Genomic DNA, 25122 nt, shown 5'->3' on the forward strand with positions numbered 1-25122 from the left:
AAGTTGTCATCAGATTAGAGATAAAGTGAAAATACTTAGTTTATTTAATGAAATTAAACCTAATAGGAGCTTTGTTTAATTATCTAAGAGCAGGGAGTGAGATAGAGATTGGTGCCGGGAAAATGATGGAGCCTGTGAAAGCACTTTAATCCTTGCTAACCTGGTAGCTGTAGTTTTGTGTGCATATTAATTGTGAAGGGGAAATTTTATGTATCATTTAGATGGATCCTTTATCATTCAAGCTTTCTTTACGTGGAGTATAAAATGTATGCTTAGTTTTTCCAGTAACACTTGGGGAAATGCCTTGTAAATGGGTGTATAAATTTGCTTAATTAATCAAACAAAACGGAAAAGCTTTTAGAGAGCAAAATCATGACGGGAACTTAAAGAAAAAGGAAATTAAAAAGATAAAGCTTATTACTGCCTAGTAATTTCAATTTATGCTGTAAATAAAATAGGTTTAAAAGCAAAGCCAGTGCAAATATGCCTCTATAGCAGGTTCTCCAGCATAATTGGCAGTGGCCCAAGGATTACCAATGGGATCTGAGTCAATATTGTTTTTTAAGTGCCCTAGAACTACTCAATGTATTAAGTGGCTTATGTGCAGTGAAGACATTCTCTAAGTAATCTGCCTACACTTCACACATGATCTTTAGGTTACCAGCTAGGTGCACTTCTGATGAACAAGGTTTTTATGTTGGTCTCAGAAACTATGATATGTAATAATTCACACTGACTGAAAAAGCCTAGTATTTCAGGGGGTATTATAAAATTGTTTATTAATATATACCTTTGAAACGCTTTTTCTCTACTTCCAAGAAGTTTGAACAAACTCTTTGAGAAAATAACTTGAATTAAAGTGCTGTGCCTAAAGCAAGCAGGCCATATGAATCTCCACTTCTGGTGTATTATAATAATGCTCTTGTCTTGTCGTCAACATGTGGTCTGTGGGCAACAACATGTGCCTTACTTGTGGCCTTTTTACAAATGCAGAAGCATGGGCCTCAACCCAGAATTACTGAGTCACAATCCACACTTTGATAGAATCCCAGGTTTGAAGACCACTGATCTTGTTAATACATGTGTTCCAAGACGGCAAGCGCTCCTTTTATTTCTGGGTATTCAGATTTGTATCTGTACTTGGCACCATGTATTGACTCAGCTTTATAGCAGCATATGTGTCTCCCTTTTTAAAGCATTTTGTGGGCATATTTTTCTTTTCTTCTAATGACTTACAATAATTTAAAATAATTCAGAAGGGGCAAATGAGTTGAGAAGTTATTTGAGCCATGAAAATAAGGAATACTATGCTAGTAGGTCTCAATTGGAGTAAACATAAGCTCAAGTAGTATGCAAGTTGTAACATTGCAGGCAGAATAAACCACTTGCCATTTTTGCAAATTGATCACTCCTATAAAAAAAATGATTTTAAGTCAGGCGTGGTGGCGCATGCTTATAATCCCAGTACTTGGGAGGCTGAGACAGGAGGATCACATGGGTTCAAAGTCAGCCTCAGCTACTTTGTGAGGCTCTCAGAAACATAGTGAGACCCTGTTTACAAATAAAATATAAAATAGGTCTGGGAGTATAGCCCAGAGGTAGAAAGCACCTGGGTTTAATCTCCAGTACCACAAAAAAAAAGAAAAGATTTTGACTATTTTTAAGCTGTCTAGTACTAAGGCCCTGACTACTTTTTACATTTTGAAATTAATGCCAAAGCAATTTTTCAGTACCTGCCAATCCCCATCATTCTTCCTCTCACACCTTACTTTCCATGCTTTTTGTTTATCCAAATTTCTAAAATGATGAATACTTTTTCAAATAAAAATACTATAGTATTGGTTTAAATTATATTTCACAGTTTAATGAAATCAGAAATAAAATTTATATTTTACATTAGAAGCCTATTAAGTTTTCTTAAGATGAATTAAATGTTTCTTTTGTTAACAGTATTCACTTTCCCTAGAAATAACAGATATATTTTACATGTTTATAATCCTCCCGTCTTTAGTTCAATTTATTGCCTATAAACCAAGCCACTTAGTACTAAGACTCAAAAGGTATATCCTGCTTGCTGCCTGCAGCCCAACCACCCCTTAATCCAGGGGCATTTCAGTGAACTACTATTGGGTTGACATGACAAATCCTAAGAAAATAAGCTTACTATTCTCACATTTAGGGAGTTAAAATGGGGGCTGTGATACAGAAAGAGCTGCTATTTCTGTCAGGTTATTGAATGCTTCATCTGATTGCTAAAGTCACAGGCAAAATAGCTGGAGGCTAGACAAGTATATTGCTCTTTTAAAAACAGATGGTGGAACTCACAGGAGATTTGAGCAGGAGAGAAAACAAAACATTAAAAGAGTAACAGATTTCTATAAAACAAGCTATTTTATATATATATATATATATATATATATATATATATATATATATAATATCTAGGTGTAAAATCTCCAATGCAATCTTTGATCCAATATTACCTTTCTAAAATGATATGGTGTTTATCTGTAAAATGTTTAACCTATGGTTGTTTTGCCAGTGTTTTTTTTTTTAATATAAAATTTTGAAAATAAACACTTTTGTATAGTATATCTACTATTGTATCACACCTAAAAGAAGATTATAACAATTATTTTAGAGCTATTTTATTTGTTTTATGAATTTGTATATCATAAATATGGATGCTGATTGGTAAATTAAAATAATACTTATTAAATTAAATCACTGCCTTAATGTTGATATAATATTTTGTTTCTTAGTAATATATGTGTTTGGAAAATCAGAGTTAGAGACTTTGGTCAATTGTATTTAAATTTTTACTTTCTGCTATGTGGTTGGGAGATATTAAATTTTTATAAATATGCACATGATAGATATTAAAAGTGATAAAATCAAAGAAAATACTAACATAGCATGTATCCTAACCAAATGTCTCATGGCAATATATTTCAAAGAAAACATTTTTTTTTTGTGGTACTGGGGTTTCTGGAAACCCTTCTACCTCTGGGATACACTCCCAGACACCTACTTTTTATATTTTATTTGGAAACAGGGTCTCTTAAGCCAGCGAGGCTGGCTTCGAACCTGCGCAATCCTCCTGTCTCCGCCTCCCAAGCATAGGGATTACAAGTGTGCACCACCATGCCCAGCGTAGAAAACATTTTTTTAAAAATAATCTTTCTTTCTTGAAAAAGAAAATGCCACTATTTAATTTCAAAATCATTTCCCAGAAATAGAGATATGTGTTGAAACATCTCCAAATCTGTACTGAAATTCTCCTAGTAAGAACTGCCTAGTTTAAATTATTTAAGCTACATTATTGAAAAAGATTTAAAAAGATTAATTTTGAGGATAAATAACTGTACATGGCTTCAATGCAGATTTTTTTCAATATGAACTTATTAGATAATCTTTATTAATGTGCAATATTTTTGTTTTGTTAAATGAAATGATCAACTGATTAGACAATAAAGTCAGTTCATTAGGAACTTATGTATACAAACGTAATTTAACTGGTATTTTTAAAAGATTACAATTTTATGCTATAAACTCTCAGATTTATGACAATAAAAATCATTTCTGGCTTATTCATACCTATAACCTACAGGGACACAGCCCAGTGCTTAATGTGTAGTAGCAACACCTACATTCATATAATTAATTAAGGTTGTTTTAGAAAAATTATGGAAATGAAGGAGATGGCATCATTATTAAAAAGTAAAAGCACAAAACACTTGACAAGGAAGTTGTGTTATTTCTTTATCTTTAGATAGGGCCATATCTGGGGCCAGAGATACATATAGTCTATGGTAGGACACCTCCTTAACAAGCAGGAGACCCTGGATTTGATCTCCAGTATTGTAAAAAAAAATTGATATGATAGCACATGCCTACAGATAATTGGCAAGCTGGAGCAGGAAGTTTCAAGTTTTAGATCAGCCTAGGCAATTAGTGAGACAATATCTCTAAATGAGGAAATAATAATGATAATAATAGTAATAATTATGATGATTGTGGATATGAGTTCAGTGTAGCATGTACATGAAAGGACCCAATAACAAAAGCAAAGAAAGGATTATACAAACTTTATTTAATTGGGCTAAAAGGAACTGGGCATGGTGGCGCATGCTTGTAATCCTGGTACTTGGTAGGAAACAGGAGAATCACAGGCTTGTGATTCTTAGTGAGGCCCTTCATGGTCTTAGTGAGGCCCTCACTTAATGAGGCCCATTGCAACTTAGTGAGACCCTGTTTCAAAATAAAGAATAACACAGCTACTTAATGAGGGCCTCTGCAACTTAGTGAAAACCTGTTTCAAAATAAAGAATAAAAAATTGGGCTGGGGGTGGAGCTCAGAGGTAGAATGCCCCTGGGTTCAATTGCCAGTACTGCAATAATAATAATAATAATAATAATAATAATAATAATAATAATAATAATAGGCCTGGGAGTGTAGCTCAGACATAGAATGCCCCTGGGTTCCATCCCCAGTACCACAATCAATCAATCAATCAATAAATAAATAAATAAATAATTTATTTATTTAAATAAAATAAGATGAATGTTTTATTTAGTTGAATAGATTAAATACAGTCCTGCAAAACGACTATTAAAGTTAGCACAAAGCTAACTTGTACCAGTATTGGGAATGGCCTAGGAAGATTCGAGAAAGCTCTGATTATTAATAAATATATTTCAAAAATTGGGTGAGGGGCAGATCTGTGAAAGGACTTGGTTTCTGCCAAGAAGCAGACAACTATTCCAATATAAATTAGCCTGGCTAAAGGTAATTAGCAAGTCAGTTGGAGAGGGGAACTAGGACTTCCTCATCCTCATTCTAAATACAGGTTTATATAATTGGATGATCTAGCTAGGATGAGAGGAGGGGGTCAACCTTCCTGAAAGGAGACACCTTGGCAGGAAAGTAAGGGGAGGAACCTTACATGGACTTTTACTACATCAGCATTATGTGAAATAAGATGGAGGATGTCGTTTATAAAATGTCTGTTCCAGCCGGGCGTGGTAGCACACGCTTATAATCCCTGTGCTTGGGAGGTGGAGACAGGAGGATCGCTCTGGTTCAAAGCCAGTTGCACTTGCTTAAGAGACCCTGTTTCCAAATTTAAAAAGTATAAAATAGAGCCGGGTGTGGTGGCGCATGCTTGTAATCCCCGCGCTTGGGAGGCAGAGACAGGAGGATTATGCAGGTTCAAAGCCAGCTGCATGTGCTGGTTTAGGAGACCCTGTTTCCAAATAAAAATAGGTCTGGGAGTGTAGTCCGGAGGTAGAAGGGCTTCCAGGAACCCCAGTACCACCAAAAAAAAAAAAGATTCTATTCCATGTCTTGTATTTTGGTATTTCATTTGAAGCACCCGTTTATGTTAACATGAGGCTGTAACTATCTTCTGTATTTCTATCTTTTAGTAAACTTCTTTAAATCTTCAGCAAGAGTATGAATTATCGCATATCTATCCTTAGCTCAGAACAAGAACCCACAATTTTTTTTGTGGTTTTTTTGAGGGGAAATTATTCCCAGGGGTCTAACAAAGCTCCCTGGGGACAGTCACCCCCAAACAGTAACAGTCAACAGTCATAGTCCAAAACTGTAACATAACTAATGCAGTCAAGATACAAACTTTAAAATGTAAGAATAAATTTAGTAAGGAAAGCCTCTGAGAAACAATCTATTCACACCCAGAAAGGTCATAAAATGTTATCTGAATACATAGAAAGACTACCATACCTCTCATATGAAGAAGCTTTATGCAATATGCATGTTGGTTCTGAAAAAATAATGTATTTGCAGAACCGATTTAAATTCAAAAGTGAGAGAATTGTATTTAGTTATATTCTTCTATACATTTTATTCTCCTATTTTAAATTACAAATGCTACACAGAGCAAACCAATAAATTTTGGGGGGAAAAATAGGGAAAAGAAACCTTATTACATCTTATAAAGCAACTGTAATCAATTAAATGGATTTTTTTGGCACTAGGGATGGAACCCAGGGTAAATGGGATAATTTCATACATTAATTTGTAAATACAGTGTATACTGTGATACTTGATATGCTCACACATTGTAGAATGAGTAAATCAAGCTAATTATATCTATCATTTTATATAATTATGTGATAATAAAATTTAAAATATATTATACTATTAAACATTTTAGTTTTCAAGTGTTTATTACATTATTATGGAGTATAGTTGCCATGCTATGTGGTAGACATCTAGAAATTATCCTTCCTATTTAACTTGTTTTATGCCTTTTAATCAACATCTCTGCGTCTCCCATACAGCAGCACCTTTCAACCACCATTCCACTTACTAATTTTATCACTTCACCATTTTTAGTTCCTACATATGAGATCATACAGCATTCTTTTTTTTATTTTGTGCTTAGCTTATTTCACTTAGCAAATGTCTTTGAGGTTTCTTTGTACATTGAAGAAGCATTTCTTTGCCCATTGTATATTCTTGTCACCTCTGTCAAATACCAGCTTAGCAGAGATGTGCAAATGTATCTCTGTGGTTTTTATGCTTCACTGTTCTATTTGTTTTGTGTCAGTACCATGCATTTTTATTATTATAGCCTTAGTAGTTATTTTATATTAGATATGTGTAATTTTTCCAGATTTTTTTCTTTTGCTTAAGATTGCTTTAGCTACTTAGAGTCAAATAAATAGGATTTTGACCTACATAAGAGGTACTGACACAAAGTGGCTTTCCATCTAAAATAATGAACAGTTGAATATCTATTGTATATGATACATATTATTTCTTAATGGTGAGCAAACATTTTAATTTTTTTCTTGAATTTAATTCAGTGCTGTATATAATATAATATTTGCTTAACACATACATGTTAATCCATTTAAACTCTAAAAACTGAAGCCGGGCGTGGTGGCGCACGCTTGTAATCCCCGCGATTGGGAGGCGGAGACAGGAGGATTGCGCAAGTTCGAAGCCAGCCGCGCTGGCTTAAGAGACCCTGTTTCCAAATAAAAATATATAAAATAGGTCTGGGAGTGTATCCCAGAGGTAAAAGGGTTTTCAGGAACCCCAGTACCACACACACAAAAAAAACCCTCTAAAGATTGAAGATAATATCTCTAATAATTTAATATTATAAAATCTGTATAATAGTAATGAAATAGCATCAGTAAAAATGAAATATTAACTTTTACACAGGCTTCTTAATTTCTTTTTTACCAAATACAATAGTAAGAATTCTGTATACTTAATTATTTTTTCATGGTAACCCCATGAGGTAGATTCTGATAATTTCTACCTTTCAAAGAAAAGGAAATTTGGATCTGGAGTTATAAAGGAACATGCCCAATGTCACCCATTTTAATAAGTGAAGCTAGGAATTGGGTAGAAATTCTGACTTGAGAAGTTTCAATCAAACTATAAAATATGTGTATATGAATATTCATGTTTACTGGTTTACATTCGATGTTAATGCCACTATCCATTTCTTTCAAGTTTGGATTTGTAAAATAAACTTAGTGGAATGGGAATAGAATGATTAAGTAAAAAGTAGACACTAGAATCAAACACACTGAGATCTTATACTGTGTCTATAATTTGCTATCTGGTTGACATCATTTGATCTCCAAAATTGAGATTTTCTCATATTTAAAGTGAAATTAAGAACAGAATAACCTTGTAGAATTTTTTAAAGATATCAAAAACTACTTTGTCTACACTCAAATAGTCTCAAACACACTGCAAATATTGCAGGATGGCAGTGTTCTGCTATTGCATTTCTAACTTATTTATTTTCATTTAAAAATCCAGTTCACCAACTATAACTTTAAAATTCATTTAACTATAGCAGTAAAACTTTAAGGGAGATAATTTTCACCTTTTATACTGCAAGAGTTTTATCATAGTCTGCCTTTTCACTTTTTTCCAGTTTAAGAAAACTACCAAGTACTGTGTGAATGTATGCTATTGTCAACATGATCTACAATATGATGTGAGACTATATAACACCAATAATAAAAAAAAATGAAATGCTCACTTTCAGGTTATTTCGAAGTCATGTATCTAAAAAATAAAATGAAACTCAAAATATGTTCTAATGCCTTTAAGTCCAAAACTAAGTCAAAGATAAGTAACCCACACTAGCTGAATTATACATTATAAAAATAGTTTATTAAAACTACAGGAAAACAAAACCTACAGAATAAATTATGAGGTTACTCTAGTGAATACTGAGAGAAGAACAAATCTTGTTTTATTATAACTTCTTGAGTCTAACATACTTTAAAAAGATATCTTTTCTTATTTTATGAAGAAACTACACATTTCTAGTTCCATAGCAAATGAATATCAGTATTTTCTAAGCTGTATTTCAATCATAGATGTTAAGGTGTTTGTTTGTAAAAAAAAAAAAATTGCCTGTCAAATACATCTGAAAATTTCTATATGTATTGCTGGGCGTGGTGACGCACTCCTATAATCCCAGCACTTGGGAGGCTGGAACAGGAGGATCACACAGGTTCAAAGCCAGCCTCAGCTACTTAGTGAGGCTCTCAAGAACCTAGTGAGACCCTGTTTCCAAATAAAATATAAAATAGGTCTGGCAGTGTCCAGAGGTAGAAAGCCCCTGGGTTCCATTCCCAGCACCAAAAGAAAAAAAGAAAAATTATATATGTATTTATAACCTTTAAAATATTTAATGCATATTTTCTTTCCTTTTTTTCTTTGTTTTTCTTTTTTTTTTTTTTCAGGGGTACTGAGGATGGATCTCAGAGGCATTCTAACTTGGAGCTATACCCTCAGGCCTATTTTTTACTCTTTATTTTGAAACAGAGTTTCACTGAGTTACAAAACACCTCACTAAGTAGTAGCTGAGGCTGTCTGCAAACTGGGATCCTCTTGTCTCAGCCTCCCAAATGCTGGGATTATAAATGTCTGCTACAATGCCTGGCTTAATGCATATTTTCAGGAAACCTAATTTGACTAAAAAAAAAAAAAAAAAAAAGAGGCAGTTTTGGTGCCATTTACTTTTAATCTCAATATTTGGGAAGCTTAGACAAGATAACAGTTTGGGGACAGCCTCAGCTACTTAGTAAGCCCTCCTACAACTCAATAAGACCTTGTTTCAAAAAATAAAGAATAAAACATAGGGCTGGGGATGTAGCTCAGAGGTAGAATGTTCCTGGATACCAGTACCACAAGATAAAAGAAAGAAAGAAGAAAAAAAATTAAAAAGAAGAAAAGAAAAGAAAGAAGAAAAAAGAAAATAAAGAGAGAAAGAAAGAAAGAAAGAAGAAAAAGAAAGGAGGAAAGAAGGAAGAAAAAAACTACTACTAGAGAATTATTGTTAATGACTATATGAAGCACATGTTGCAAAATCTCAAGATATTTAGAGGCAAGTATTTTTCTTAGTAATTATGATATTTTAATCTAATTATTTCTTGGCCTGACTTTCTAACATATGTAATAGATATGACATATTAACATATATTGCTGCTATATAACAGAACACAAAGCATAATAAAAGCATGGTGAAATATGATTTCTAACTTGGGAACTTTAGCTCATATTATTTTATAATCACTTTAAGTCCACTAGATAGTAAAAATTAAAATTGCTAAAATTTTATTTTCTATTCACATCCAACACAAAATTGTTCCACAAGGAATATTTACTACAAAAACTGTATTTCACCCGGTTAAATAACTGTACAAAATAAGTTTATAAATCTACAACCAAAAAAGCATCAAAGATTGGCTTAAATTCTCGGTAAATTATATCTCAGCATGTTCTTTTGTATTCAAGATTGATTTCTCTTTTAACTGCCTGATTTTTATAATGATTATGCTACTCTCAGTAGCATTTCAAATACATAGACCTTTTCTTTCTTTAATTTTCAAATGTATCTCTTTTAAGTAATAGAAAATCTAGACATGTTGAAGCTGAGTGAAATAAATGCAATCAAAGTGTCAGAATGCATTTGTATAGGTGAAAATTACATAAGACAATGGACTTATGGGGCTCAGGAGGAGGTTATGTGCGGGAATGGAGGGCATGAGGGCATGGTTCCTATCACAAAGTAGGCATTCAGTAAGTAGTTGTTGAATGGATGAATACATGAATTAACATTAACTACTGAATGTGGAAAGCCTTGAATCAACAAGCCCTTGTAGATTTCCTCTTGGTTCATTGCCAGGGTTCCTTGACACAGACCTTTCTTCTGTAAAGGTGTTTTTCAAATCATTCCCATCCATTACCTCTTCTCCCTTTCTATTCCCATTAGCTTAAACCCAGTGACACAGCATATTCGCTTACATGGAATCATCTGTTTTTAGTAGCAACCTATCAAGGTCAGACAATCTCTTAAGGCTTTATAATCTCAAGGTGTTTTCTACTAATTAGGGAGTTATCTCACTCTTTTTATACATACTTATTCCATAAGTAAGTGATGTGTTTATTGAACTTATGACCAATCCGAGATATATGAAATTAAGTAAATTGTTAGAAAGGTAAAAACATGTGTTCAAGAAATTCTGAACATAGAGTTAGAAAAAAATAATTCAAACTAGATTTTGCAGGCAATTTACTACAGAATAACTCATTAAACTTATATTTTACATTCAGTATTTGAGATCTTGTACATTCCCAGTATTTATGATGAAAAACTGCAAATTGTCTAATTAAGTGCAGAAAGGAAATGAGTAAATTTTTATATGAATATTTTAAATTTAAACTAAAAGAAAGGAGTGATAACTGGCAATAAAATATACATATGATCTATACCAGTGGAGTAATGGTGTAGTATCATTCTGTAGATCCCTGAGGACACATTAAAGATGATATCCAGGTTAGTTCTTTATACTTCTTCCATTTTTAATGTTGTTATTTTATTTACATTACCAAAATGAATATTGTTTTGATATAATATTTTATAAAAATCTCTAAGCTTTAAAGTTATTTAACATAAAAATAAAAATCTTAACTGGCAAGGTTCTCTTGAGAAAGTTTTAACACGAATGTACATTTTTATAAAGACTAACATGTTGCTTAAATATAATTTAAAACTTTGGTATCATGACCTTTTTGTTTTTAGTACATCTGCGAATATAAGAAAATTTAAATTATAACCTTAACTTTAGTCTTTACAAAATTATACTAGAGAAGTTACTTTCAGAACATTAGACAGTTGACCATACATATTAATTATTTTAGTACAAATATCTCTATGGAACTTATATATACTAAAAGTCACAACTATTATAATTTTGTATAATGAGTCCAAGTTTTCAAAAAACATATATACACATAAAATTTTTTAAATATAGTTTATTCATATTTGTTCTTCTTTTATAACAGCATAAATTGAATGCAAACTATACAAGATATATTCAAATTTTTAACCACTTTTAGAAATATCTACATAAAATCTTAAATAACTGAAATTTGGTTGAAGCAATGAACAGATTTGTAAATAGGAAAAATGAAATGAAGGTGACTTACCCTAAAAGTTTGTAGATGAAATGACACTGTTATACTGTTTGGAACCTTATGGAAATAATCAAGCTATACATTCAAGATGGTAAACAGTGGTATAATACAGAAATTAAGTGATCCATTTTGATAATACTTCTTTTAAAATTTTGCAGGAAAGACTCTTCACTTGATAACCACACTGTGTGTGTGTAATGTCAAATAGAATTGTGCTTTCTGAGACTACAAAATAAAGACAAGAGATAAAATAAAGATTAGGAATTGGAAAAGAAGTAGAAGAAAGAAAAACGGGAAAGAACAATGAGGAGGAAGAATAAGAATGTTGGACTAATTGATTTTTATTCTTAATTTTTTAAAGGTGTGTATAAAGTACTGGATTTGGAACAATGGAAAATAATCAGAGAATTATCTTTTAAAAATAGTTTGATAATATCTTTGAATTATTTCCTGTAGGAAGAGTCTTTTCTACTCTCAATGTGTCTCATTTCTAGTTAAACATTAATTAAATGACCTGTGGAATTTTTTTTTCTTCAGAAATTACATTGGAATAAATGGAGTGCTAAAAGGACTTTACCACATATTTTGTCATTTTACATTTAGCTCCTAAGAAGATTAACTACACTGCTTTAATTGCTCAGAATTGGAAAGCAGGTTCCAGTTAATACCTAATGGAGAAAAGAGGGAGAAGGATTGAGGGTAAATGAATAAGTGTGTGAGTCATCAGGCTTAATAGAACAGAATACAGAACCATGATTTACATGTCTACTAAAAAGAAAGAACATAAAACTTTTTTTTTTTTTTACAAAATTCTATGTAATAGGGCATGAGCTCAACATCACAGAAATAAACAGGCAAAACTCAGCAGGAAAGTCGTAACCATCCTACCCACCCCTACTGCATGGAAGGCTTGATATTCATAAAGCGGTAGTGTCTATGTAAGTATTATTTATATGCATATAGAAAGCTCTGTGGACTTTGAAAACACTTCTAGGTATTATACCTGAAATATGGTAGAAGAAAATATGGCTACAAAAAATAGACCTTTCACATAGATGTAATAATTGGGAAGGGTAAAAGTGCCTCTGAATTCTTATGGCTCTGAACACGCTCCAAAACTTCTGCATCCGCATCTGAAGATATCCATGATTTTATTGTTCTCATATGTTCATGATTTTATATTATCTTACAGTGTAGGACCTTGTGTGGTGTATGATTTGGTATAAGACAGGGATAATTGGTAAAGTGGATAGTGAAACACTGCTCTTATTTCAATATAGGCTTTTATTAAACATGATGTAAAATTTATATAGTAATTAAAATTTCAGCTTTTATTTAAAACTTGACATGTGGTAAGCATGGTGCCAAGCTTAGACTACAAGGGACAAATGCAGCATATCCATTTTTATGGTCTCAAGACACATATCAGCAAGTTATCTCCAAATAAAAGGTTTTTTAAGTGTAAAAAGTACTTTCTTTGGTTATAATAAGCAGAGTAACATGTAAACTGATCTCAGGCCTTTGAAAAATAAATGCATTATAATATTTCATTAATTTAGTCTAAAACATTTTTAACTCAAAAGTGAACTTATAGCAATATATTTTTCTCTTGATTCCAGAATGAGGAATATTATTTATTTTTCCTGGTAGCTTGCCTGAATTAGCTATTATCTGGTAAGACTCTAAAATATTCTCCCAAGAATTAAAATATAGGAATGAGAGGTTAGTATCAGTGGACAAAATCTAAGACTTTGGAGCTTTTTCTAAAACTAGGTAAATAGAAATTTTATTAAAACAAGAAAGTCTGAAATAGGGCGATTCCATTTATGGACTTATTAAAATCAAACTAAAGAAGTAGGTTTAAGAACACTAAGAATTTAAGTTATACTATATGTCTTAGCACTCTCATTGCTATATCCTAAATGACTGACCACACAACTTAGGAAAGGGAGATTTATTTGCTCATAGTTTCCTTGGGTATTTTGTGTTCAATACATGTGAGGCTGGGGACTATGGATCTCATGCTATAGTGGCAGGAAGTAGAGAGGAGAACAGATAGGCTGTGCTCTTCACATCATGAAGGCTAGAAGAGAGAGAAGCAAGAGAGAGAGAGAGAGAGAGAGAGAGAGAGAGAGAGAGCAAGGAAAGGAGGAACCATATGTAATCCCCAAGGCAGGCCACAGCGCAGGGACCCACCTTCTCCAGCCACATCTCTATTTGCCTCTCTTTCTGTTTTTGTTTTTTTTAAAGTGATATCATCAAAAATATTTAAGATCAAATCATAGAATTTACACAGACTAGATATTATTTTAGTTGATCGGCTCTGAAAAAAATGATGCAAATTTTGATGTAACTAAATTCCAGTGCAATTAGAAGATTCTCAAAATTTTAGGGTCTTGTGCCTTTTCTGTACATGTATAAAATTGCATCTTTTTTCATTCATTCATATGTGCATATATACACAGAATTTTGATTAAATGATTTCCAAACATAAATATGCAACATATTAATACAACTTAAATTCCAAAGTATTCTACATAAAAGTGTTAAATCATTACCCTCTTTCTTCTTTGTCCTCCAATTTTGTGTGTGTGTGTGTGTGTGTGTGTGTGTGTGTGTGTGTGGTACTGGGGTTCCTGGAAACTCTTCTACTTCCGGGCTACACTCCCAGACCTATTTTATTTTATATTTTTATTTGGAAACAGGGTCTCCTAAGCCAGTGAGGCTGGCTTCGAACCTGCACAATCCTCCTGTCTTTGCCTCCCAAGCTCGGGGATTACAAGTGTGCACCACCACACCCGGCTTTGTCCTCCAAATTTAACCAACATTTCCAGTTTAGTATATATTATTTCCTGTATTCTCCTTTCCTAATGCAATCATAAATAAACATATATAGACTTTTAATTCAATTTTTATACTATGCTATTACATTAAACATGTGTGCAGCTTTTCACAGGAATATTAGCCATACCCACTTTTTTCATTAGTTTCTAGTATGAAAGTAGTCATACATACTTTATTTTTGTTATTTTCCTATTATTCCATAATTTAAGTGAATCAATTTAATCTTCTCTTTATTGAAAGAAATGTACACTTTGCCCAGTTTTACTCCCATAATAAATGATACAGTAAGCATCTTTAAAATTCACTTTGGCTTATTGCCAAATTATTGTCTGAAATATTCACCAAAGAGCAGTGGCTGAGGTAACAGATTTTAAAAGTTTGAAAAATTTCTGTTCCAGTCTCACCAGCAGTATATGAGAGAATCCACTCCCTCGCTCCCTCACCAGCAAAGAATGTTACTCTTTCATTTGTGGTCATTTTGAAAGTAATAGTGCATGTTGTTTTAACTTCCTTACCTTGACTTACAGTAGGAGAGGCTGCAGTGATGGCTCATCTTAGTTGTCAATGTGATCTGAGAGAAGACTAGAAAATTGGTAAAGCACTCTTCTGGGTGTGACTATAAGGGTATTTCTAGAGATGATTGGCATGTGGGTCAGTGAACTAATGGGGGAAGACCTGTCATTCATGAGATTGGCACCATTCAATCAACTGGGGAACCTGATGGAATAAAAAGCAGAAGTTGGAGGAGGGCTCAGATGCTTGGGCAAGTTCTCAATTCTTCCTGAAAAGATGGTGGGTTTTTTGTTGTTGATTTTTGCTACTGCCATTGCCCAGGGTTATCAGACTCCAGATTCTTCAAACTCTGAATGCAGATATGCGCCAGTGAATCTGACCTAAGACTAAATAACCACCCTTTCCTGTTATGAGGTTCCCAGGTTCTGATTCTGAGCAGCTACTGGTTTTTCCAGCTCTCCAGGCTGTAGCCAGGTACTGTGAGACTATTCAGACTCCGATCATGTAAAGCAATCTGATAAATCCCTTCTTTTCATTATATTCTCTTTATTCTGTTCCTCTAAGAAACACTTATTAACACTAATATTGTTATGTGATTGGGAGCCCACTAAAAAAATTTAAAAAAAAAAAAGACCTTGGCCAGTATCTAAAACCACAATCTCCCCTTTTCACCGCTACTGTAACCTGTAGCAGTTGGAGACTTCCAAGTGCCTGACATCTTTGCAACTGCATGTACATGGTGCTGGAATGTAGGTGGACAAGAGAGCACTGCTCACTCAACCACTAGAGCAAAAATAACTGACAAACAAAATACAGAGGGAGATGTTTTATTGGGACTCATGGTTTCGGAGGTATCAGTCCATGGTTGGGCAGAACCATGGTGACAGGTTGCATGGTAGAAGGACGTCACCTTTACCTCATGGTTGGCAGAAGCAGAGAAAAAGAGATACAGAGCAAATGGGGACAGATAGAGTCCCCAAGTGCACACCACAAGGAATTACCTAAATTATCATCTAATAAGAACATTTCAAATTATTAACCTATAAGTGGACTTATCCACTGATGAGACTAGAACCCTGATTCATTTATTTCACCTCTGAACATTGTTGACTGGAGATATGCTTTAAATACATGGGCCTTTCAGGGGATGGTCCATACTTAAACCACAGCACATGTCACCTGTTGAACATGTAACGATGCAGCCAGCCAAGGCGAGATGATCAACTACTGTCCACAGGCCACCTAGGGCCTCCTCTTGCAGCATACATCCCATCAAAGGCCTAAGAAAAATAGAAGCCTTCCCTTCAGGCTCACTCATCTCAGCCCCAGGAAAGGAAGGCAAGAACTCATTTGAGGGACATGGAAGGAAAGAGGGGTATGAGGCATAACTCACTTTAACAAAGGCTCCAAGTTCTGGGACGAGGCTTCAGTGTCCCTGAAAAAAATAACTGAAATGCAAAAATAATATTACAATATCCCAGCAGGGCGTGGTGGTGCACGCTTGTAATCCCCGCGCTTGGGAGGAGGAGACAGGAGGATCTCGCAGGTTTGAAGCCAGCCGTGCTGGCTTAAGAGACCCTGTTTCCAATTTAAAAAGCCTAAAAAATAGGTCTGGGAGTGTAGCCCGGAGTTAGAAGGGCTTCCAAGAACCCCAGTACCACCACTAATAATAATAATAATAATAATAATAATAATAATAATAATACAATATTCCAATATGATGGCCATAGACCATTAAACCCCAAGCAAGGGCAAATTGTCTTGTTCCATCTGGGTACATGTGTCTTTGCTCTGGTGAATTATTTTCTGAAATAAATCATGCTAGGGAGAGTGAGTATAAATTCACAAGTTTATTTTTTTAATTTCTTGAGTATAACTTTAGCTTATTATAATATGCTTTTAAGATATATTTTTCATAGATATTTTAGAAATAATTTTTCCAGGGTATGGTGGTACACACTTGTAATCCTAGGACTTGGAGCCTGAAACAGGAGAATTGCAGGTTCCAGGCCAGGCTCAGACACTTAGAAAGACTCTTAAAATTTTAAAAGAGATTGTGGTTTCAAATAAAAATTTCTGAAAAGGGGTGGAAGTATAGCTCAGAGGTAGAAAACCCCTGGGTTCAATCCACAGTACCAAAACAAACAAACAAACAAAAAAAGTAACTTTGCTTGAGAGAAATAAGAATATATTCTGCCCAATATGTTATCAATAACTCTCCCTAGTCTATTTTTGTCTTTTTGTAGACTTTAACATTTAATAGAACCGTTTGATTTCAGCTGGCTGCAGTAGTGCAATCTGTATTCCTAGTACTTGAAAGGCTGAGAAAGAAGACTCACAGGTTCAAGACCAACCTAAGCAATTTAGTGAGAGGCTCAGAAAACTAGTAAGATCTTGTTTGAAAAAAAAAAAAAAAAAGAAAGTTTAAGTAGAACTGGGGTGTAGATCTGATGTAGAATAACCCTGCGTTCAACCTCTAGTAACACACACACACACACACACACACACACACACACACACACACAGAGAGTTTGATTTTTTCCTTCATAAACTCTTGTAATATGAAGATCTTTTTTTTTGGGGGGGGGCGGGTCTGGGAATGGAACCCAGAGGCATTTGACCTCCGATCTTCACCCCCCTGCCCTATTTTTTATTCATTATTTTGAAACAGGGTCTCACTGAGTTGCGAAGGGCCTCACTAAGTATCTGAGTCTGTCCATGAACAGCAATCCTCCAGTCTCAGCCTCCCAAATGCTGGGATTACAAGCGTACGCCACCATGCCCGGCTTTGAAGATCTTCTGTACTCCCAAATTATTAAATATATTTATAATTACACCAAGTCCTGCATATTTTACTTATTTTAATATTTTTGCATTTTGAGTTCTCACTCAGTGCTAACATGTATGTACATGATGAGATATTTGCATATCACTTTATGTTTTTCCAAATATCTAGTTTTCCAACATCATTATTAAATTTTCTAGGACCTAATTACATTTATGTCATATATAAAATTTTCATATATACTTGGGTCAGTTTTGGTTCTCTCTGTTCTAGTCTACTGAGCCATTGTTTCTTTACAATAAATATATGATTAAAGTATTTTATAGAGGATATTAGCTATTTGTTATAGTTAATTCTTTAAAAGATATAGATTAGTAGCAACCCTATTTATAACAAATGCAGAAAAGTTTAATCATACATTTTATATTCTCTGGGGTAATGAAGTTTGGTGTAGTGCATAACAGAAAAAATTATCAGCCAAATTTAGTACTGAAATCTTATTCATAAGAGTACTAAACTACAGATACGTTGCCTATATATTGTATGTTATTTTTATGTAAAAAACAAAATCAATAAAACTTTTTTCACAAAAATAAACTTTTTGCAATATAACAAGCACTCAACAAATACAAATCCTTCCTCATCAGAAAATAAGAGTATTTCTCATTAATTTACACTTTGACTGTATCTTTGTCTATTCCTTCCTTGATGACTTTCAAATAGTTGTCATTTCTTTGGCAATTAGGATAGAGCAGGAATTTCTTAATCTAGTTGAAGATTCTGTTTTCCAATCAAGACTTGTACCTTATTTACTGGTATTCTAATAATAAATATATTTGAATTTGTTCCTCATAACCAATTGACTTTTATTAAACATTCTTTTTTGACACTTATCGTTTTTGTTTGATTAAATAATTTGCTTTCCATCAAATCAGTAATTTCAAGTCCTATCTATGTATGTATATTATTACAGTGTTTGTCTTCATTATTATTAGTATAAATAGTATTGTGTAAAAGTCAAAGCATTTAATTTGGGAGTCTTAGAAATTGCAGTTTGGGTGACATAGGTTCGGATAGCTCTAAATCAGCATTTCAAAGAAAATAGAGTAGCAACTTATATTGACTATTGAATAATGAGAAGAAACAGTTTGTGAGACCGAGAAGATAAACGAATAAAAAAACAGAATGGAAATTTTTACAAAACAAAAGTTTGATCATCGTACGTGCCTACTAAAGTCCTAGGGAAAATTTTGTCTCGTCATTTTGTCTTTAGCATGTTAATAATTATACTTAAGCATATGCTCATTATTAATATACCCAAACCAAGCAATATGAAAGTTCTTCCCACTTAAAAAAATCTTCAAGACACAGTTATTTGTTCACTTCTTTTTCCTACCCAGAAGAACTTTTACAATTTGGCTTTAAGGTTTCCTTTTCCTTTTTGAATTTTTTTAATTTGGTTCATTGTAACCACACATCATGATGAATTCCCAGTGACAGAGACACAGCTTCACAAGAACTTGAAGTGCTCTACCTCAGCTCTCACCTCATTTCCTTCTCATTCCCATGCATGACATTGTGGTTGATACTGATAAATTTGTGTATGTGCATCATGATCATTTAAGTATTTCCCTCTTCAAGTCTCCCTGCTTCCTTCCACCTCCCTACATTAGGTCCCCTAGGTCACGCCACTAAGGTTTCTCCTCCTTTGTTGGAATCTCTCCTGTGCCCTGATTTCTCCCTAGCCTCCACATATAAAAGAAAACATCTAATCTTCCACTTTTTGTGACTGCCTAATTTCACTTAGCATACTATTCTCCAATTCCATCCATTTCCCTGAAAATGACATAATCTTTTTCTTCTTTATGGCTGAGTTCAATTCAATTGTGTATATATCCCATAATTTTATAATGCATTCACCTGTTGATGGACACCTAGGCTGGTTCCATGGTTTGGATAATATACATTGTTGAGCAACAAACATTTTTGTCTACTTTCATCAGCTGGGTCATAGGGTAGATTCATTCTCATCCTCTGAGGACCCTTCACACTGTTTCCCAAAGTACTTCTACTAAATTTCAATCCCAACAATAATATACCAGAATTCCTACTGCTCCATATCCTCGCCAGCATTTATTATTGTTTGTGTTTTTAATAATTGCTATTCTAATTAGGGCTGGGTAAAATCTCGGAGTAGTTTTGATTTACATCTCTCTGATTGCTAATAATGTTGTATATTGTTTTATATATTTATTGACCATTTGTATTTCTTCTTTTGAGAAGTGTCTGTTTAGTTATCTTGTCCATTTTTTGATGGAGCTATTTATTTTTAGTGATAGGTTTTTTTGAGTTCTTTGTATATTCTACATATTAGTCCTCTCTGAGAGAAATAGTTGGCAAAGTTCTTTCCCCGTTCTATCAGCTCTATATTAAGGTGCTTCTTTTACCAATATTTTTGCTCACAATCATATTATCATAATCATTTTGAATTAACTGAGAATTTTATTGTGGGCATTTTAAAACCGTGATTTCTCAGTAAACTTCCTTTTATTTGAGATTTGTCTTTCATGCAAGTTTCATTCAGCTGTCTCATTTTCTTGTGTAATTTTCTAAGTTTGTATATATCACTTATAATTAACTCAGTATATAGTCTGCTTGTATGTGTGGATGTTCATGTAGTTAGCTAGCCAATTGGCTTTCCTTTTTTTATTTATTTTTCTTTTCTCTTGACAATACACAGGTCCTTTGTGCATGTATATTTCTATCACACTGAACCCCATTAAATGTATAATTACAATGCACTAATAAAAATATATGTGAAAAAGGAGTTCTTGGTTCAGAGAATTGCTCTGTCTTCTAGAATTTATTGGTGCAGTTTAAATGTGTGATACAAAATTGACTCCTTTACTCTCATGAAGCTTACGTGCCTTCCAGTTAATTCTAGGAGCTGATGAAACTTCACTAGCCAAGATCTGTATTGTAAACCAAGAAGTCATATGCAAGGTCAAAATAAAATTAAAGGCCATTTTCATTTGAGTACAGAATAGAATTGCACATCAGGAAACACAGGTTCAATTAGAGACCAACCAAGTATTTCATAAAGGGTCAGAAGGCCTGAAATTTTTGACACAGAAAAACATGATGAGATAAGACCAAATATCTTGTTCTGAAAATTTTTTAATTAGCTACATGAGTAAAACAAGTTTTTAATGAATTTAGATGGGTGCTTAGGGTCTATCCGTACATTAAGCTATTTATGATTGGTTTTTAGGGGGCTATCATGAGGCATCTTCAGTAAGCAATAAGACATATGAAACAGTCATCAAATCCACAGATGTCCCAGTAATGGAAACTGTTGCAAACTGGGGTCTTGTAAACTCTTTCTTCCCACATAGCTTTTTTTTTTTCTGGAAGTTAACACCTAGGAAGTTAACACCTAGTATTTGAGAGGTAAACTACGGTCTGAATAATGTGATTTCTGAAGCTCATACACAAAAATAATATGCTCTCTGGAACCCACTATGTTCATCTTAAGTTTTATTTTCACAGGGTGTGGGCCATTTTTTCATAATCACACTTGGAACTAGGTAGGGATGATGTAAAAGCTCAATGTTTTTCTGCTTTATGTGTTCCCTAGAATTTTATTTTATTTTACTTTATTTGCCTCCCAAAATGCCTATTGTGCACTATCTGGATTTGTTCTCAATTTCCTTTGTTTCTTTTACTCTTACATTTTTTCTAGCATTCTTTAGTGCTGTGGGCAATTTTGTCGTTTGATTTCCCAGACATTAGTTCAGCTTTCAGCATTCTACTTTTCACAACTTTATTATCTTAAATTCAAAAAATAAGATTTCAAATGAGCTGTTAAATTCCAATTCTAAGATTGTTTTTCTTCAATATCTCCATGTCCTTAAAAATCCTTTTCTATAGCATCATATTTGTAATACATTACTGAATCAAATGAAGGAAAGACTTTAGTGTGTGAAGGCTAACATTCTGACATAAAATCCTAGTTTCTCCAGTTATTTCTGCTTTACTCTTCATCCTTAGATAAATCACTTCAACTCTCTTAATTAAACTTTAAGAACTGTTTCAAGAATTAAATCTGAGGCTCTAGGAGAAGAAAGGCCTAGCCTATTGTAGGCAATTAAACACATGTAAATAACCTACACTAAACAAGTTAAAAACTCTTTGAGAACTTTTCTCATTCTCTGTTATAGTTTTAGAATGAAAAAAGCAAAAATTTTGGTTTGTTTCGCTATTCATTTATAATATTGGCTGCATTCCAGATTATTTTCGAGGCGTAAAGGAAACAACATAGAAAGAATGCTTAAGATCTGAGTGTGGTCCTGGTCCCAGCCATCACGAGGCAGCTTCTTGATCAACTGCTGCTTTTAACATTTTTGAAGCTGGAATTCATTTAAAACAGTTAAATACAACTAATATACAAGTTTCTCCTCCCATTATCAGTCTTCTAAAAAGCTGTTTTTAAGCCACTGGCAAGTATTGCATCTGATATATTACAGATGGGTTTGTATCCCGGTTCGTCATAAGTAAATAATCCACTTAGGTATACCTTGAATAATACATGTGCATTTGCTTCTGAGTCTGTAAAATGGAGGTGAAAAATATCTTTCCTTTCTACCTAATGAACATGATTCAAAACAAAAATACATTTAAAAAGCATCTCATGCTTATAAGATGTCCTTTATTATTAGAATCTTGGTATGTGATTACCTCCAACTATGCCTCCACCAAAGTTGCTGGCACTATAATCGTCTCAATGCTTGCTTTTCAGAGAACAATAAAAAGAGCAATTGCCACTAGTAGCTTTCACTTTCTCATTATGCCTGACATTTCTGAAGCGTGACTCTGTGGCCCAAAATTTGCCCATGGCATGAAACAGGGCAAACGTAGGCTTCATTGAGTTATAGAAAATAGATGCTCCAAACACACATACAAAACGATTTGTGTGATAAATCTTAATGACAAAGCAGAGGTTTTAAGATGGAATTATAATGTTCTGTTATGTTGTAGTGCTATAGAATAATATACGTGTCTCATGTTCAAGACCTAAATAGAAAGTTCACCATTATAAAACTATTATATTTCTTGATTTCTTTCTTTACTTTGACTGGAAGAGATTAATGGCTCAGCTGTCAGTGTAGCTTGTAATTTTGAAATAGAAATGAGACTAAGATCTGTGCTTGGCCTTGTGAAAATGGTTTCTAGTAATGATATGGCTAGAAGAGATACAGTCTTAGATTCTCCTCCATATTCCTTGATATTTTTGGCAAATTGTGCAATCAGAAAAGAATTTGAGATTTATTATTACTACCAAAATCATCAGTACTCTCAAATTCCTAAATAGTCAAATAAACAAGTAGAATTTTACTTACGAATGCTGGCTTTGGAAACAATGTCCAACATTTTTGTAATGTTCAGTATGACAAAGAGGCCAAGCTCTGCCAATCTGTTCTAAACATTGAAAATGCAACACACTTTAAACAATGGTGAGATTAACATGGTGTGTTGTAGCCAGTCTCCTCCCAAGCAAAGATGGATAAAAACCCCAAAGCATAAGTGCATTCCTCACAGTTTGCTGTTGTGAGAGCTTCAATCTCCATCTGACTAGCACTTGAGATGTTGAGTGGAATTGAGAAAATGTCATAAAATAAAATGAATCAAAAGCCAAGATGGACAGTTGGTAAGAGACATAGGTGTTTAACGGACAGTAGAGTTAATGTGAGCCTCAGGCTGCCACTCAGATTTCATGAAAAAGAAGAAAATAAATGCTTTTTTTTTTTTTGTAAGAAGATTGAATGTCAAAAGGCTGGGCTAAGCACTGTTTTGGAGAAGGAAGGAAGAAAAGAAGAACCCCGAGCACAGTTTCACTTTGGGGAACAATTAAAAGAGCAGAAATATCTATCAAGTTTTACTCTATCTGTCTAGTGAGGGATAGTGTTCATTAGTAATGGGGTTCAGGATATGCTACCACAACATATTTGATCTTGGCATTGCAGAACTGGAAGAATCAAAAAGACCACTCTCATGCTCCCCTCTCCTCCCATGAAGCAGCCTATAAAACTTAGAGTGGTCACTCACTGGCTGACCTTTTCCTAATCCTCTAATTTACAGCAAGTTCTAAGACCCTCATTCACATGATACCCTCCCTATATTAAAAAAAAAAAGCAACATCCTTATCCCTGAAGATAAAAAGACATGGAGAAGAATCTATATACAGGCTTTGCTCTATTCCCCTGGTTTATTTCATTTAGATCAGATCCCTTTTGTATAACCAGGCTTCACTGCAGCTAGACACTTCACCAACCTAAGTATCAAAATACATGGCTTATCTGTTATTTTATGATCTTCACATCTTAAGAAGTTGCCTGTTACATAAAACTTATGTTACATAAATTTAATATACTTTTCTGTAATTAAACCTACCTTTTGTTACAGAGGTCTCAGTCATGAATCCAGTGAGGGATGAAGAAAAATATTTTCTTTTCCTGGACACTTATTTATTTTGGCATTTGGCATGAATAGACTATTTAATTGCAGAGGAAAAATGCATTGGTACCACATGTATGTAATTCCATTATGGTGATGTCTTGTAAAAGGACCTATATCGAGCTGAGCATGGTGGTGCACCCTTGTAATCCCAGAATTTGGGAGGCTGAGACAAGAGGATCATGGTTCACAGATGGCCTCAACTACTTAATGAGGCCCTTTACAACTCAGTGAGGCCGTTTCAAAAAATAAAAATAGAAAATAGGGTTAGGAGTGTGGTTCAAAGGTAGAATGCCCCTGAATTCTATCCCCAGCAACTCAAAATACAGGAAATTTATCAAGATATAAATCTAAACAGAAATTTAAAAATTAACTCTCTCTTACTGGTCCTCACATTAGTTTTTCTATACTTCATAAGTATCTGAAGATCTCCATTTCTTTCTCCTATTTCTTTATATTAGGAAGAAATACTTTGTTGTGTTGTATATATCCTAATAAAATATGTTTGCATAAAATAGTCTAGTTGTCTGGATAATAAGTTATAATAATGTTTCAGTTATTATCCCTTAAATAAAGCTCATTTTTATTAAATATTATCACATATTTCTATCTATATATTTAAAAGTATCAATATTGACTTTTATTTTTTCACTATACATATTTCTCCCTTCCTTGGCAATTTGTTAGATACTGCCTAAGGTACAGTTTCTGTGAACCATAAATCCTCCAGATAATGTTGGAGAGTGGTTAAGATTTGCTGGGTAATAATACAAGAGATCTGATCTTAAGTGCATCTTGCATAAGATGCCACCTTGCTGGTTCCATTTCCTCTCTCCATCTTGTGCAGAAAGCACTATCAAAAAGCACTTAAGCTTTCCAGGACTTCTTTCACATGTACTTAGCCTATGATAAAAGAAAGCAGATTTAGTGCTTCCAGCAAAGTTCCTCACAACCTCTTCCTATCCCAGGTATTTTTACTGAA

The sequence above is a fragment of the Muscardinus avellanarius genome (genome assembly GCF_963383645.1).
Source record: "Muscardinus avellanarius genome assembly, chromosome: 6".
Lineage (NCBI taxonomy): Eukaryota > Metazoa > Chordata > Mammalia > Rodentia > Gliridae > Muscardinus > Muscardinus avellanarius.